This window comes from Lissotriton helveticus, chromosome 5_1, assembly GCF_964261635.1.
Source record: "Lissotriton helveticus chromosome 5_1, aLisHel1.1, whole genome shotgun sequence".
Classification (NCBI taxonomy): domain Eukaryota; kingdom Metazoa; phylum Chordata; class Amphibia; order Caudata; family Salamandridae; genus Lissotriton; species Lissotriton helveticus.
In genome coordinates this window covers 1,923,599,878-1,923,617,549 of record NC_136065.1, presented here as the reverse complement: position 1 = coordinate 1,923,617,549, position 17,672 = coordinate 1,923,599,878, and the positions used below count along the sequence as shown (strand labels likewise).

Sequence of the window (17,672 nt, the reverse complement as noted above, 5' to 3'; positions counted from 1 at the left end):
ACAATTTAATGTAACAGTTGAGGGTGTTGTATATTGAGGCAGAATATGATGCAGTTAATGGCCCCTGGGAGAGCATAGTTTCATTCATATCTGGGTTATGACATGAGTTTAATGCACGTCTGAGTGGTGCGAATGTTGAGTGTGTAGAGGGCGGTGATACATTCCCGATTGTAAAACCGCACCCCGTGCGTTTGCGGATGGCGTGCATGATTCAGAGCTCCGTACGCTTGCAACGATGTGTGCAAAAGCAGAGTTTTCTAGGCATGTGGATGGTGTACTGCAAAGCAGAGTTTTATACACTTGATGACGATGTTCCTTAAAGCAGAGTTCTCTACACTTATTGACGATGTGCCATAAAACAGAGTTCTCTTGTTGATGGTGTGCATTAAAGCAGAGTTCTCTAGGCTTGTTAAAGATGTGCCCTAAAGCAGACTTCTCTAGGCTTGTTGACAATGTGTCTTAAAGCTGAGTTCTCTAAACATGTTGACGATGTGCCCTGAAGCAGAGTTCTCTTGTTGACTGTTTGTCTTAACGCAGAGTTCTCATGTTGACTATTTGTCTTAAAGCAGAGTTGTCTACACTTGTTGACTATGTGTTCTAAAACAGAGTTTCCTTTTTGATGGTGTGCATTAAAGCAGAGCTCTCTAGGCTTGTTGAAAATGTGCCTTAAAGCAGAGTTCTATAGGCGTGTTGACGATGTGCCCTAAAGCAGAGTTCTCTTGTTGATGATGTTCCCTAAAGCAAAGTTCTCTAGGCTTGTTGACAATGTGCCTTAATGCAGAGTTCTCTTATTGATGGTGTACCTTTAAGCAGAGTTATTTTGTTGATGGTGTGCCACTTGTTGACGATGTGCCCTAAAGCAGAGTTCTCTTGTTGATGATGTTCCCTAAAGCAAAGTTCTCTAGGCTTGTTGACAATGTGCCTTAAAGCAGAGTTCTCTTATTGATGGTGTACCTTTAAGCAGAGTTATTTTGTTGATGGTGTGCCACTTGTTGACGATGTGCCCTAAAGCTGAGTTCTCTAGGCTTGTTGATGATTTTTCTTAAAGCTAAGTTCTCTACTCATGTTGACGATGTACCTTAAAACAAGGTTCTCTTGTTAATGGTGTTCCTTAAAGCAGAGTTCTCTTGTTGACGATGTGCCCTAAAGAGGAGTTCTTTTGGCTTTGTTGACAATGTGTCTTAAAGCTGAGTTCATTAAACATGTTGACGATGTGCCCTAAAGCAGAGTTCTCTTGTTGACTATTTGTCTTAAATCAGAGTTCTCTTATTGATGGTGTGCCTTAAAGCAGAGTTCTCTTGTTGATGGTGTCGAGTTCTCTTGTTGATGGTGTGCCACTTGTTGACGATGTGCCCTAAAGCAGAGTTCTCTAGACTTGTTGATGATGTTCCTCAAAGCAGAGTTCTCTAGACTTGTTGATGATTTGCCCCAAAGCAGAGTTCTCTAGACTTGTGGACGATGTGCGCTAAAGCAGAGTTCTCTAGACTAGTTGACGATGTGCCCTAAAAAAGAAGAGTTCTCTAGACTTGTTGACGATGTACCCTGAAGCAGAGTTCTCTAGACTTGTTGACGATGTACCAGAAAGTAGAGTTCTCTAGACTTGTTCATGATGTGCCCGAAAGCAGAGTTCTCTAGACTTATTGACGATGTGCCGGAAAGCAGAGTTCTCTAGACTTGTTGACGATGTGCCGGAAAAAAGAATTCTCTAGGCTTGTTGATAATGTGCCTTAAAGCAGAGTTCTCTGGACTTGTTGACGATGTGACCGAAAGCAGAGTTCTCTAGGCTTTTTTGACGGTGGGCCTTAAAACAAAGTTCTCTTGTTAATGATTTGCCTTAACCTCATCGCTGCGGCGGCTATTCCACCGCAGCGCTAAGGGGGAGGGGGGGCCACGCGGCACGCCCATGCTGTTGACGGAACCGCTCTGTCACCAGCCGCGGTTGAGATGTGCTCATGATGGAGCGGTTCCGTCATGGCCCGCACGCTTAATAGAACGCGCCGCGCATGCGCGAAATCAGCGCCACGCAGGCGCGTCGGGCGGGCCATGACGGAACCGCTCCGTCATCAGCACAGCGCCATCGCGGCTGATGACGGAGCGGTTCCGTCATCAGCACGGAAAGGGTTAACCCCATGCGTCCTTCAGATGGCCCCCTGCCGCCCGATGTCACGATGGGCGTGTGAAGTGGACGGCTGGGTCCGTCCGAACCCCGCCCACTCATTAATTCGCTCGCACCGCAGGGCAATGTGCGCAGCGCTCAAGGTGTTAAAGCAGAGTTCTCTTGTTGACGATGTACCTTGAGGCAGAATTCTTTGCACTTGTCAATGTTGCAGAGTTCTCTACAACAGTGGGTGTACATTCTCTTGTCAATTGGGTGCATTTAAGCAGGGTTCTCTGCACTTCGCGATGATGTGCGTTAAAACAACGTTTTGTGAAACTGGTGCTGCTGTGAATTAACGTAGAGTTCTCCACACTTGTTGATGTTCTGCGTTAAAACTGAGTTCTCTGCACTTAGCAATTATGTCCATCAGGCAAAGTTCTGCAAAACTGTTCATGGTGTGTGCTAAAGTAGAGGCATTTTGTCAAAAACGTTAGGGAAAGCACAACGCTTACGTTGATTTTGTACCTTAAAGCAGAGTTCTCTACACTTGTACTTGGTGTGCCTTGAAGCAGAGTTCTTTTGTTGATGATGTGCCTTGAAGCAGAGTTCTCTTATTGATGGTGTGCCTTGAAGCAAAGCAGAGTTCTCTTGTTGATGGTGTGCCATAAAGCAGAGTTCTCTAGGCGTATTGATGTACGTAAAAGCAGAGTTATCTGTGCGTGCTGTCAGTGTGTGTTAAAGCGTCTAGTGCATAGACGGGGCCCCTTCTTCCAACGCACAGGCAGAAGCCCTCTTGCCATCCAATGCACAAGTAGGGCCTCTTCTCTTGCACACAGACAGGCAAAAAAACAAGCATTTGCAATGCAATCGGTCTCGCATTTGTGAACGTTAGAGCTATTGGCATTGTAAATGACAATGGCTTTTACTTATGTTTATGGAGTGAATGTATGTGGCATGGATTTGAATTATGTGGGTTGGATTGAAACTGTTAGTTGTGGAATTGTGTGGCATAGAATAGTGCGGTGTGGAGTGGATTTGTATAGTGGAATTATGCGGCATGTGTGCAGTGGAATTATGTGGATAGTTATTATGTGGTATTGAGTGTCCTGGAATTATGTAGAGTGGGAGTGAGTATAACAGTGTAAATATGCGGATTGGTATTTTGTGTTGTGGTATGTAATGGAGTTTAATTATGTATTGTGCTGATGAATTGTATGGCATAATGTGGAATTTTGTGGTGTGGATTGGATGCATGTGTTTTGTAATTGAGTTGTTAATTTGAATTATGTGATTTGTTGTCAAATGATGTGGTGTGGAATGGAAATGTGTGGAGCTGAATTGTGTGGCGTGGAACTGTGGCGTTGTGAGTGAAATGATGATGACCCCCTTTTCTGTATCGATGGGAATTATGTGGCATGGCGTGGATTGTATTTATATGGATTGCTGCTATGTGGCATAGTGGTTTTATGTTGGGTGTATTTATGTGGTATTGAGTAGAGTGTAATTATGTGGCACTGATGAATTTGCATGTATGTGTAGTGGCTATCTTGAATGTATTTTATTATCCTTTAAAAATTTATGTTAAAAACAGCTGCAGGGGGCACTGTCAAAAGACTTTGATCTGTAAGGAAACCCACAAAACCAGGTTTGGAAAGAAGCAGACTTTTAGTGCAATGAGGCCATACCAATGGCAGCACACACATTATAAGAGTACAAGCAACATAACAACTGTTATTACTCAGGTAGTAGACAGAGTTCACACACAAATCACACCCAAAGAGGGTGTGTTTTCTTACTCACACACAGTCCAGACAGTGAATCTGAGAGCACACTGACTTCTACAAATCGAGAAGGCAGTAACTCTGCGAAATTAATAAATGAAATGAGTGCAGAGTACTTTTAAATGTACTATTCTTTCAATGTACCATCACAGTCACAGCCAGTCAAGTTCACTGCCTATCTACAAACGTTTCTGGCGAAAGAGATCTAATGTACGTTCATGCTAGGGGGCACAGTGTTGCGAGTAGAGGTTCTTCATTAATAAATACATAAAAACAAATACTACAAATACACAAAAATACTCAGCGTGCACAGCAGACACACAGAGCACAAACAAATTGACACATAGCCTGTATAAAGTGATAGGAACCCACAGAGTACAGCGGACACATAGAAAGTACAACATACAAACATAATGCAAACAGTGACGCACAGAAAATTCACAACTGACACACAAGAAGACAATGCTGAAAAAAGCACTAATTAAGAAGATAATGAAACAGAATGTGGACAGTGACGGCACTTAGAATGCATGCAATGACACGCAAAGGATGCAGAGATTGTATCACACCAAGAACTCAAAAGATGCACGCGCTCAGTCCAGACTGGAAACAGAGATACTCAAAAGGAACAGTGACACACTGAGTAGTGATTGTGACACATACTGGGTAAAAATAGTAACACACACATTAAATAAAGACAATGACACACAAATGGGAGCATGCACTGAAACTACCTTTATAACAAGCAACATACAGGGTGTATATAATGACATGCAAAACATCTCACAGGTTGAAGAATAGCAAATCTGTAGTCTGCACAGCAATTACACGTACACGGATAAACTATGTACAGAGAGCCTCAGTATGCAGGCACATACTGCCAAAGACATGGTGTGAGTATCAAGAGTTGGGTGACCAGAGGAATCAATGTCACCTGAACAACAGGTTTTCAGTACAGCGATTTAATTAAACAGATTGGTGCATTGTGGCTAGGATATGATTGGTTTGACTCCAATAAACCAACTAAGGTAACTTGCCTGAAAGAAATTGCTTGTTAAAGGAAAATCTGTGACTGGTGAACCGGAGGTACACAAAGCCATTATAATGACACACGCGGTACTGGCAGTGCCACACACAAGGTGGTGATAGTTACACAGACGTGGCACATATACTGAGTGTATACTGTTCACATCATATATGCTGAGGATGAACACTTACACATTCAATGTAAGACTGTAACACCCAGTTTACATACATATAGGAGTCCAATACAAAGACACACTGGTTGCATGCACAGGATAGAGACAGGGACACACAGAATGTGCATGCTATCACAAAAACATCAGATGCACACACTGAAACATCCAAATTGTACAACACCACTGACGCACTTTGTCAAAAATTATCAAAATTACTGTCGCTGACATATATGAGGACAACTATCTGCAAATGTAAGTTAAATGTAAATTATCGCAGTCACAGATGTTACTCAAAAAACAACGTGCATGTGAAACTATTCTACCATTGACTGACTGACTGACTATTCTACCATTTTCATGCAATACCGCAGATATTTTTACTTGTGCCAAACAAAACTGACAAGCCTAGGTTTTCATATGAAACAACACATTACTGTCACAAAGCCCAATTTAGTCATCCTTTTAAACTGCTGACTCAGTGTGAGCACAGTAAATGATAGGCTCTTCAATATATTTCTTTAAAATCAAACAGATGGTGCCTATTATAATTAGAAAGTACCTCTCATTAAGTTATCGCAAAAGCAGTAATTTTAACTCGAAGATAGGGTTAAAGGGCGAGGCCAGAGGAAGCACAGCATAGAAGATATCCAGGGAAAGAGCAGAGGCCCCGCCCTTCGCAACATAAACACCACATAAACCCAGGACACTTGCCCTCGGAGGGGTGGTGACGTGGTAGGTGTGAGGGGGATGCAGTGGGAGATGAAAGGAAGGCAAGGGGCCTGCTAGCAGTGTTGTGGGAGGGGTGAGGCACAGGAAGAACAAGAGAGGAAATCCAGAGGGTGCATGTGCACGTAACCGCAAGCATTAGGCCACAAGCAAAGCGCGTGGTCAGCTTTTTGAAGCCCCCTTACTAAAAGGCTCGCCAGAGCAGTGCATGCGCTGGCTCAGGCGAGACCTAAAAAGGAGTACCATCTGCATCCTGTGCTCAGGTAGGGCTTCTAGCTTACAACTGGCGTACAGGCAGGTCCCTTAGTTCCTGGTCTGGCGCAAATGTAGGGTGCTTCCTGCGTCCGTTGCACAGACAGGCACCCTCTGACATTCGTCGCACAGACAGCACTCTGGGATCTTTCACACAGACAGGCCCTCTCCGAAAGCCATTGCACAGACTAGTTCCCTTCTGCTTCCGGCGAACATGCAGAACCCCTGGTACATCCAGTGCAGAGGCAAGGTCCCATCTCCTGCGCCCAGCACACAGACAGGCCCTCTCCTGCATCCGGGTAGGACTCCTTATGCGCCTAGTGCATAGACGGGGACCTTTCTGGTCTAGCGCTCAGGCAAGGGCCCTTACTGCGTTCTGCACACAGGCAGGCTTCTCCTCCTAGGTCACCGAGCTCTCCTCCTACATTTGCCACAGAGGCAGCGCTCCTACTGCGTTGAGGGCAGACAGGGCCCCTTCGGTATCCGGCTCACAGACTTCCTCTTCCGGTGCACATACAGAACCCTTGGTTCATCCAATGCAGAGTCCACATCTCCTGCTCCCAGCGCACCGACAGAGCCGGCCTCCTGCGTCCAGCGCACAGGCAGGACCGCTCCTGCCTCCGGGTAGGACTCCTGCGTCTAGCGCACAGACGGGGCCCTTCCTAGCCAGGCGCTCAGACAAGGGCCCTTACTGCGTCCTGCATGCAGGCAGGCTTCTCCTCGCAGGTCACCGAGTGCTCCTCATCCATCTGAAGAGGTTTGTTTGTCTCAGACTGCGCTTCCTGCCCGTCCATCTATTTTTATAATACATTAACGGCAGCGCTTCTGGCACACACCGTACACAGAAGAAAACAGACATTGCTCTTTGTGCAAAATATTGGAACAAAACAGGACCAGCAGACAGCAAACCCGGCTTTCGCTGTGCCTTTCGCTTCTGAACGAAATGATGTTCTGTAAGAGTTTTAATCTAAGCACTTTTGAAAGAGGAAAAGCACAAGCAGCATAGATGTGCTACGCAGGTAAAAAGATGCGACCACTGTCAGGAGGTGCAGATGTGTGTGCATCAGCCTAGCACAGGGCGTGCTCTGCAGAACAGTAACGCACGACTCAGCATGCGGATCTGATGCATGTACACAAGCACAACCCCACTTTAAAACACACCATCAACACATATCGAGAACTCTGCTTTAATGGTTGCACACCATTGACAAGAGTAGCCAACTCTGCGTTAACACACCCCAACACGGCAGAGAACTCTGCGTTAACACACCCCAACACGGCAGAGAACTCTGCGTTAACACACCCCAACACGGCAGAGAACTCTGCGTTAACACACACCAATATGTGCAGAGAACTCTGCGTTAACACACACCAATATGTGCAGAGAACTCTGCGTTAACACCACCATTAACTCATGTAGAGAACTCTACCCTAAAGATACATACAATAACTCTGCTTTAGCTAAGCATGAGGCCAGACACGAGAGATCCCCGCCTGTATTGATGGTAAACTTGAGAAGACATGCTTGTCACACTTATCTCAAGCCTGTATGCATGTACATACTTAGGTTGTATGGACTTCACATATTACGTGTATATTTTCCTCTAATATTGATGTTACAGTGATGCAGAAAACGGGGTTCATGATTACCTTGAGTTCCCGGCAACGAAGAATTTACACGTATACGACGTCCATTGAAAAGTGGTTTGATCTGTTGTGTTAAGATGTCAAAATCCTTGAGTCTTGCTAAAACTGAAGTAAATTATGATTAAGTTACAATACTTAAATTGTAGAATCGAATACTCTGATTACTGAGACATTAGAGACAATCCCTGTGTATACCCATGATACTGGAGATGATGTTAGGTTGTGTCGATTCCTCTGGACTGGTTGATGACCTTTACAATCGGAACTGTCAGGTGGTTGGACTCAAAGGAGAGACTAATGCCAGATTTTCGAAGAGCCTTCGTCCTCATGATGATGATGATGATTTTTGGACTGCGTTATAGAATTACTGCATACCTGTGAATTGAGTATATAGGCACAGTCAGGTTGCTAAATTTACTCATGGCTATTGCTGTGATGATGATTAAGCCTCAGTTACTTTCCTGGTGAAAGGTCATGAATGATCAACTACATCCTCCTGAACTGAGGTCTCTAAAATGGCAGAACACATCTCTGTCTTCCCGAAGAGCAAAAGTGGTTGTGGTCCTCTCGCCGTGAAATTGGAAGCTATCTCTAGTCGGGGAAAACAGATCCTGACAGATCAAATTGAAGGAATTGTCGATAGAAGTGGAGGGAGTAACCATGAGAGATTTTAGCATCAAGAGGAGTGGTATTCATCTCGCTCGTCACCATCAGTTGTATTCTTTAGACAGATCAGCAAAGAAAGTGTTCCGCATTGTTCTGTGATATCATTGTTGAACTCTCCAAAGCTGCCTTTGCTTTACATCTCTGAAAAATCAGCAGATCCTGACAACTTGCACACCCATGGTGTGAGGATTATTGTAAAGCATGAACCGGGAATTCAGTGAGAAGGTACCCCATGGATCCTTGATACATTCTGAAAAATATTAGCAAAAAGAAAATTATTATAAAAAAGTTACTTCAAAAAATTTGAAGATGTTAACTGTCTGAAGATTGTACAAGTCAAATACACTCCTACATTTTTTGCGTGTATTACCACAGATTGCTGGGTTTTGATATCAATTGATGACCAGGCTGTTTTTCCAAACAGTGGGCAGCTCTTTGAAATGATTTATTACAGATCCATAGACTGCTGCTTGGGTTGATGCCCATCCTAAAAGGCAATACGTGATTCCATGTTTAGGTGGTCTTTTGGTCTGCTGTAGTTCATTGAGGAGGGCTAAATGTGTAGCACAAGACAGCATAAAGTTTGATTTCTCAGCCAAGAACATCCTCTGCTCTGGAGGACCTAATTAATGCCCATGTAATTGGAGTGATTGACACAAGTGTCTCCTTATTTACAAAATTATTGAGTTATCTTGCTGGTTAAAATAAGGCATTTAAAACAATACTGGCCATCTGCCAAGCAAATCTCTGCTTTCTGTTGCAGTTAAAGTCTAACCAAATTGATTATTTTGTACTTTTAAATCTATTCCGGTAAAAACAACGTACTGCCTACCTGCTGACTTGGTTGTAGATATAGCTACTATGCAGGGTGTGCAATTTTATAGCATATATACTTTTCTGTGGGGCGTGATGCTTTAGAAAACTACTTGCCCCGTACAAATTGTCCACTTGTTCTAAGCAGTTCCATGGAGTGAGATGACAAATTTCCATGCAGTGAGATGTCAAATTGCAGCAACATTCTCATTGTATCGGAGATCTGATAATTGCCTCTCTGACTATGCCACGGCTCATATTATGTTGTGGTTTGGATTTTAACCAGGTGTGATTGTGCCACCTTTCAGATTCTGAACTTCCCAGAGCTCTCTTTGTTTCAAATCCTGGAATATTCACGGGTTCTGCGAATAGAGGGTCTGTCTATGGGCTCGTCTTAGGCCAACTTTCTGATCATGTTAGGCTATTGAATATGCCAGTACTTTCATTGTGCTAGAGTTCAGATTGTAGCTGATTTCAGAATATATCATTGTTTTAATGGTACTATTGCTCTTTGTTGCTTTAGTTTCAGAGGAAGAGTTTTCCCAAATGCTTTGACAAATTTACTATCAACCATTCACTCATTTTCACAAAATGTTACCGTAAATAATCCACATTGTATTTGTGGTCCAGTGCCTAGGTTGCCAACTGAGGTCCAGCTAGACTGCTCACAGTCTGGCCGTCTCCACTTAAAAAACAGAATAAGGGGGGACTGGAAGCGTGTCTAGATCCAGCATACAAGTTCCCTAAATGTACATGTATAAAGGTGGAGTATGCAGTTCCTAAAAGAATCAGAAAAGAAGACCGAAAAGGCAAGCAGATCAGGGAGTATCTGATTGCTCAGAAGCAAGAACCCTCACACACCCAGGTGGGTATCATGCTTCATCATCGGGCATTGATAGATTAGGTTACATGGTCCTGACGAAGTGCCCGGATTTGCAGGGACTTTACATGGCATGAAACCTGCTGCAGACATTCTCACTTTTCTGTGAGCTGTCACGGATCATGGTCTCCAACACAGCCACCCTTTGTTTTTATTCATAACAAGAGGTCCCACTTATTAAAACCTACAGGGTCTCAGTTATTTTTATACCACACTTACAACATTCTACACACACAGCACCTCCACTTACACTTTATCATGGCGTCTTATTTTAAAAGACCTTCAGTAAAGAGCCGCCTCGAGGGGCCCGTTGGGCAGTGTGGTGCCGACCAAGTGAGGCGCTGCATGATGAGGAAGCATGACACCCATCTGGGTGGGTGAGGTCTTTTGCTTCTGAGCAACATGATCCCACCACCACTACCGATCTGCTTACTCAGACCCCTCCCAACTTACTGCCTTTTCTGTTTCCTTTTCTGATTCTTTTAGGGACTGCATGTCTCCACCTAAACACTGTGTAATTCTTGGGCAAATCCTTCTTCTCACTAGCTTCAGTTCCCTTGATTGCCATGTTTGTGAGCATAAACCAAGTGCTTTATTACATTTTATAATTAGACGAGTTCTTCAGAGTCTTGTCCTAGAAATCGTCATGGGCCTCATTCTTAAGGCTATTTATGAAGTTTGATTACAGTTTACTCGGGTTGAAGATTTTAGTGTGAGCTGATCTACCTATAGGAGCTGAAGCATGCATCAAGCTGGATTCACCAATGTCTGCTAGAAGTACACCTGGAAACCTGCAACTATTCCACGCTTCCTTGCCTCTTTCTGTAAACTTCCTTTAATTCCTGAAAATCGTACATCGGTACCCATGCAAGGTGCAGGCCTGCAGGTGTACTTGTGACTTTAATGGGGTCCTGGTTTGTGTTTTTTACACATTAATCTTAATGTTTTCACACAGCGTATCTATTATTATCCAACCTTAACCCATTAGCATGCCTCAAACATTTTATTAAATCATGCGTTAGTGAATTGTATTAAATGTTATCGACCCAAATTTCACAGCAGTTTAACAAAACTGTCTGCAACCTCCAGGTACCTTTTTCAAGTTGCAAATACTTTTGTGCAGATTTTATACCATCTCCAATCTTGCTTCCATCCTTCTGCATGTATTTCTGTTTTTTTTTGTTTTGTTTTTAATTTCAAAAGATTTTATTAGGAGAAATTTTATATATACAGTACAGATATAGTGAAGGCAATACTGGTGTCATCCTACGCCGATGGGGTTACAGTAGGCATATCGTTCACATAATGGTGGCACGTACAGAAATAGCTAGATAAACACGATCTTGGCGTATGCTGTCATAGATGGTCTTATGCATTGCCCTCGAGGAAAGGAAACAAAAGTGGGAAAGGAGAGAAAGGAAAAGAGGACAGGAAAAGAGGACAGGATGGGTCGCGCGGTAGTTAGCAGCCAAAACTTCCCGAGTTTGCGATGTGAGGAGGCTGGATGTGAGGGTACCGAGCCCAGTTGACCTGCCTAAGGCGGTTTGTGCGAGATCAGGTAGTTGTCTAGGGAGTACCACATCTCACCTTTTGTGGTGGAGTTGGGTGAGTGTTTAGAGGTTATGTTGTCCGCCCCCCTTAGGAAGGTGATCCAGTTGTACCAGCTCTTGAAGGATGCCTTCCCTGTGTCTTTCCAGTTCGTTAGGATGGTTTTAACAGCCGCCGTGAGCAGATGGTCAATCAAATCGCTGTCGTTTTTGGACTGAATTTCCTGGGCCATGAAGGCGGCGGCTATCCCTAGGAAGTCTGGTTGTACTGAGTGCCCCATTATGCTGTTTATGAAGTCTCTTATTTTACCCCAGAATGTCTTGACTTTGGGGCAGTAGAAGATAAGGTGCGCCAAATCTCCTTTTTGTTTGTGGCAGTTCCAGCATAAGTCGTTATCACGTAGTCCGACAGCTGCTAGGCGGGATGGGGTCCAGTACGCTTTGTGGAGGAGCCAGTATTTAGTTTGTGCTAAGGTTGGGGTGACTTTATTTTTGGTCGCTGATGACCAGAGGCGAGGCTATTCCTTCTCGCTGAACTGTCTAGTTTGTAGGGTTTCCCAGTATTATAGTGTTTTGGTGTTTAGTCTCGTTGTTACTGGGCACAGGCGTTAGTATAGGTGCGAAGTTTGGTGGCCAACTTTGTTTAGGTTCGTCATGTATTGCAGAATCGGTGGGACCTCCTTGTTAAGATCTGCTCTCGTGATCACCGCCTTTATTCTTAGAAAGCTATAGAATTCAATGTCTGGTAAGTTGTGCAAATGTTTTAGGGTGTCGAATGTGAGCGGGTTACTAAGGCTTTCTAGTTGGTTGGGAGTGGAGATGCCTCGTTCATACCAGGAGTTAATGTTAAGTAACTTGTCTATATAATCTACTACCGTGCAAAATTGCCGGTAGACTTTGCAAACATGTACAGACGTTTTTATAGTGGAACCCCTGGTATGCTTATGTTGTGTTTCTTCTCAAAATTGTCAAATAACAAGGGCAACAGAACTCTTGACTTGTGAGCATTGACCCTGAACTACATGTATTGTGTATATTCGAAGTATTTTTATTAGTGGTCTCAAAAGGGCAGTTTGAGCCCTGTGTGGTGCTCTCTTCAGGGCTGAGGCAAGTAGGAGATGGCTGGGATGGCATTACATGTCACCTATAAATTCTCATTTTAAGTCTTGTGTGAGAAACATTATCCCGTACTATAACTGATAATCAGAGGAGTAAACGAGAGCAGGCAGGAGATAAGAAACACAGGAAGACTAAGCAGAAAGGACCTCCGGGAGGGAAGAGAAACATGAGGAGAAGCAGGGAAGAGGAGCAACCGATGGGAGATTAGAGGGGGGAAACTGTATGAGAACCGGAAGTAAGACTGGTCAATGGTCGAGAGCCTGAAAACCGGGGTGTACCGAGAATGAGGGCAACTGGAGACGAAAAACTGGGAACCATAGGATACCTCAAAAAACATCAGCCGGTGGCAGAGGACGAGGACGAACCAAGGAAGTGGAGAACCCGAAATAAAGCAACGTTTAAGAAAAAGAAAGCCATTAAATTGAGAGGGAGCCCTGGAATAGGGGAGACAGTGGGGGGAAGAGAAAATAAAAACGAATAGAACGTAAATAAGAACAACCAAGGGAGGAAGAAAGCCAGGAAGCAGGAAGCATATAGTGTATAAAGAGTAATAGAGAACAGGAACCGTGCCAAAGAAGGGGGAATCAGAGCAGATGGGAAGGCACGCAGGCCGGGATCAGGCCTGCTAGGTTCATCTGGGGACGTGGAGCTCACAGCGGGTCGACTATTCTGCGGGGGCCGTGTGTGCAGCTCCGCTGGTGCTTCCCTTGTGCTGGTATGTGCACGGTATTGATAACAGAGCTCACAGCGTGTCTTACATGCTGCATAGGCATGTGTGTGCACAGCATTGATGACAGAGCTCACAGCGGCTCTTACATGCTGCATAGAGCTTTCTGCGGCTCTTACCTGCTGCATAGACTGGTCTGTGCACAGCATTGATGACAGAGCTCACAGTGGCTCTTACATGCTGCATAGAGCTTGCTGCGGCTCTTACTGCTGCATAGACTGATCTGTGCACAGCATTGATGACAGAGCTCACAGTGGCTCTTACATGCTGCATAGAGCTTGCTGCGGCTCTTACTGCTGCATAGACTGGTCTGTGCACATTGAGGACAGACCTCAAAGCGCCTCTTGCATGCTGCATAGGCTGATATATATTTATAAGAGAGCTCATAGCGCCTCTCACATGCTGCATAGGCTGGTTATATTGATAACCGCTCGCCGCGGCACTTACATGCTGCATAGACTGGTATATATTGATAACCGCTTGCGGCGGCTCATATGCTGCATAGGCTAGTATATTCACAGTATTGAAAGAGCGCACATTGCCTCGTACATGCTGAATAGGCTGGTATATATTGATAACAGATCTCACAGCGCCTCTTACATACTGCATAGGCTGATATATATTGATAACAGAGCTAGCGGCGGCTCTTACGTGCTGCATAGGCTGATATATATTGATAACAGAGCTCGCCTCTTACATGCTGCATAGGCTGATATATATTGATAACCTCTCCTAGCGGCTCTTACATGCTGCATAGGCTGATATATATTGATAACAGAGCTCGCGGCATCTCTTACATGCTGCATAGGCTGATATATATTGATAACCGCTCGCAGCGGCTCTTACATGCTGCATAGGCTGATATATATAGATAACATAGCTTGCGGCGGCTCTTACATACTGCATAGGCTGATATATATTGATAACCGCTCGCAGCGGCTCTTACATGCTGCCTTGGCTGGTGTATTCACAGTATTGATAGAGTGCACATTGCCTCGCACATGCTGCATAGGCTGGTATATATTGATAACAGAGCTCGTGGTGGCTCTTACATACTGCATAGGCTGATATATATTGATAACCTCTCGCAGCGGCTCTTACATGCTGCATAGGCTGGTATATATTAATAACAGAGCTCGCGGCGGCTCTTACATGCTGCATAGGCTGATATATATTGATAACAGAGCTCGCGGCGGCTCTTGCATACTGCATAGGCTGATATATATTGATAACAGAGCTCGCAGCGGCTCTTACATGCTGCATAGGCTGATATATATAGATAACAGAGCTTGCGGCGGCTCTTACATACTGCATAGGCTGATATATATTGATAACCGCTCCCAGCGGCTCTTACATGCTGCATAGGCTGATATATATTGATAACAGAGCTCACGGCGGCTCTTACATACTGCAGAGGCTGATATATATTGATAACCTCTCCTAGCGGCTCTTACATGCTGCATAGGCTGATATATATTGATAACAGAGCTCGCGGCATCTCTTACATGCTGCATAGGCTGATATATATTGATAACCGCTCGCAGCGGCTCTTACATGCTGCATAGGCTGATATATATAGATAACATAGCTTGCGGCGGCTCTTACATACTGCATAGGCTGATATATATTGATAACCGCTCGCAGCGGCTCTTACATGCTGCCTTGGCTGGTGTATTCACAGTATTGATAGAGTGCACATTGCCTCGCACATGCTGCATAGGCTGGTATATATTGATAACAGAGCTCGTGGTGGCTCTTACATACTGCATAGGCTGATATATATTGATAACCTCTCGCAGCGGCTCTTACATGCTGCATAGGCTGGTATATATTAATAACAGAGCTCGCGGCGGCTCTTACATGCTGCATAGGCTGGTATATATTAATAACAGAGCTCGCGGCGGCTCTTACATGCTGCATAGGCTGATATATATTAATAACAGAGCTCGCGGCGGCTCTTACATGCTGCATAGGCTGGTATATATTAATAACAGAGCTCGCGGCGGCTCTTACATGCTGCATAGGCTGATATATATTGATAACCTCTCGCAGCGGCTCTTACATGCTGCATAGGCTGGTATATATTAATAACAGAGCTCGCAGCGGCTCTTACATGCTGCATAGGCTGGTATATATTAATAACAGAGCTCGCGGCGGCTCTTACATGCTGCATAGGCTGGTATATATTAATAACAGAGCTCGCGGCGGCTCTTACATGCTGCATAGGCTGATATATATAGATAACAGAGCTCGCGGCGGCTCTTACATGCTGCATAGGCTGATATATATTGATAACAGAGCTCGCGGCGGCTCTTACATACTGCATAGGCTGGTATATATTAATAACAGAGCTCGCGGCGGCTCTTACATGCTGCATAGGCTGATATATATAGATAACAGAGCTCGCGGCGGCTCTTACATACTGCATAGGCTGATATATATTGATAACCGCTCGCAGCGGCTCTTACATGCTGCCTTGGCTGGTGTATTCACAGTATTGATAGAGTGCACATTGCCTCGTACATGCAGCATAGGCTGATATATATTGATAACAGATCTCACAGCACCCCTTACATACTGCATAGGCTGATATATATTGATAACAGAGGTCGTGGTGGCTCTTACATGCTGCATAGGCTGGCATATATACAGTATTGATCACAGAGGTCACAGCACCTCTAACGTGCTGCATTGGCTGGTATGTATTGATAACAGCTCACAGCAGCTCTTACATGCTACATAGGCTGGAATATACACAGTATTGATGAAAGCGCTCGCGCAGGCTCTTGCATGCTGTATAGGCTGGTATAGTCTCAGTATTGATGAAAGAGCTCAAAGCGCCTTTTACATGCTGCATAGGGTGGTATATACACAGTATTGTTGACAGCTCACACCGCCTCTCACATGCTGCATAGGGTGGTATATACACAGTATTGTTGACAGCTCACAACGCCTCTTACATGCTGCATAGGGTGGTATATACACAGTATTGTTGACAGCTCACAACGCCTCTTACATGCTGCATAGGGTGGTATATACACAGTATTGTTGACAGCTCACAACGCCTCTTACATGCTGCATAGGCTGGTATATTCACAGTATTGATAACTTAGCTCACAGCGCCTCTTACATGCTGCATAGGCTCGTATTATGTGTGCACCTATAATATTGATAACAAACAGCTTGCAGCAGCCTGAATATCTGGCATAGGCCATGTGTATAAGTATAGTTTTTAGAATAGAAAGTCAGTGGTGGCTCCATTGTGCCGCCTAGGCCGGGAGTGCCTCTTATTGGGAGCATAGAGCCAGCATAGGCTTGACCAGCTTGGGTCTAGTGTTTGTGGACACCAGACAACTACTACCCCAGACTGGACGGATATGACTGATATACCCGAGTGGGCAGATCTTGGTACATAGGGACCTCAGCCTCTGTTTGAGTGCCTTTACTGGGATACTAAACTTATAGTAGCTTCAGTTTGAGATATGGGGAGTGGGGGGGGGGGACAAAGTATGGTGTGCGCGTGTTTTTGTGTGTTCCTGTGCATGGAATCCTCTGCTGTAGGCAGCATTGACAGCTCCAAATGTGTTTTCTTGTAGACATTGGGCCCGCTGCCTTCCAGTATGCGGCATAGGCCTTGAGTGTGGCCGCTGCATGCATGGAAATCAGGCTTGCATATGGATCATATGCTTTCGATGCCCCTACTACGAAGACGAAACCCTCAGCAACTCTAATATGATCATAATTTTGCAGCTGCAACGTTTTCCGCATAGTGGTTCACGTGCCACATAATCCACCATCTGTTGCATAATTTGCAGATTTCTAGAAAGATTTTTTTTTTACTCAAATAGATAAAAAAAGTTACCAAAAAGTGCATCATATATTTCGCGGTTTAGAGACGGGCCCTGTTGGAAAGGTTGACTGGTCATCTTTTACTTACTCAAGGCTGTATCCAACTGACCGGTACTTATAAGATGAGACTATTGCCCAGATAGTATTATTGTTTATTACAAATGTCACAGTAGAAAGATAATACTTTGAAAGAATGGAACGCACCATGCCGCGCAATCAGCATGACGTGTGCAGCACAGCATGACGTGTGCAGCACAGCCGAGGGCAGGGGTCCATCTGTACCTACCAGGTGGACTCGTCCGTGTTGCACCTTTATTCACTTCTGCTTTTTATCATTATTCACCACTTTAACTTCTTGGAATTTTACT

At 44.5% G+C, this 17,672-nt stretch overlaps 1 protein-coding gene across 4 annotated transcripts in view; it reads left to right on the top strand.

The window, feature by feature from the left end:
• RARA (retinoic acid receptor alpha) overlaps nt 1–17,672 on the top strand; it is a 400,739-nt gene that overhangs the window by 177,166 nt on the left and 205,901 nt on the right. The gene's annotated exons all lie outside the window — the stretch shown is intronic.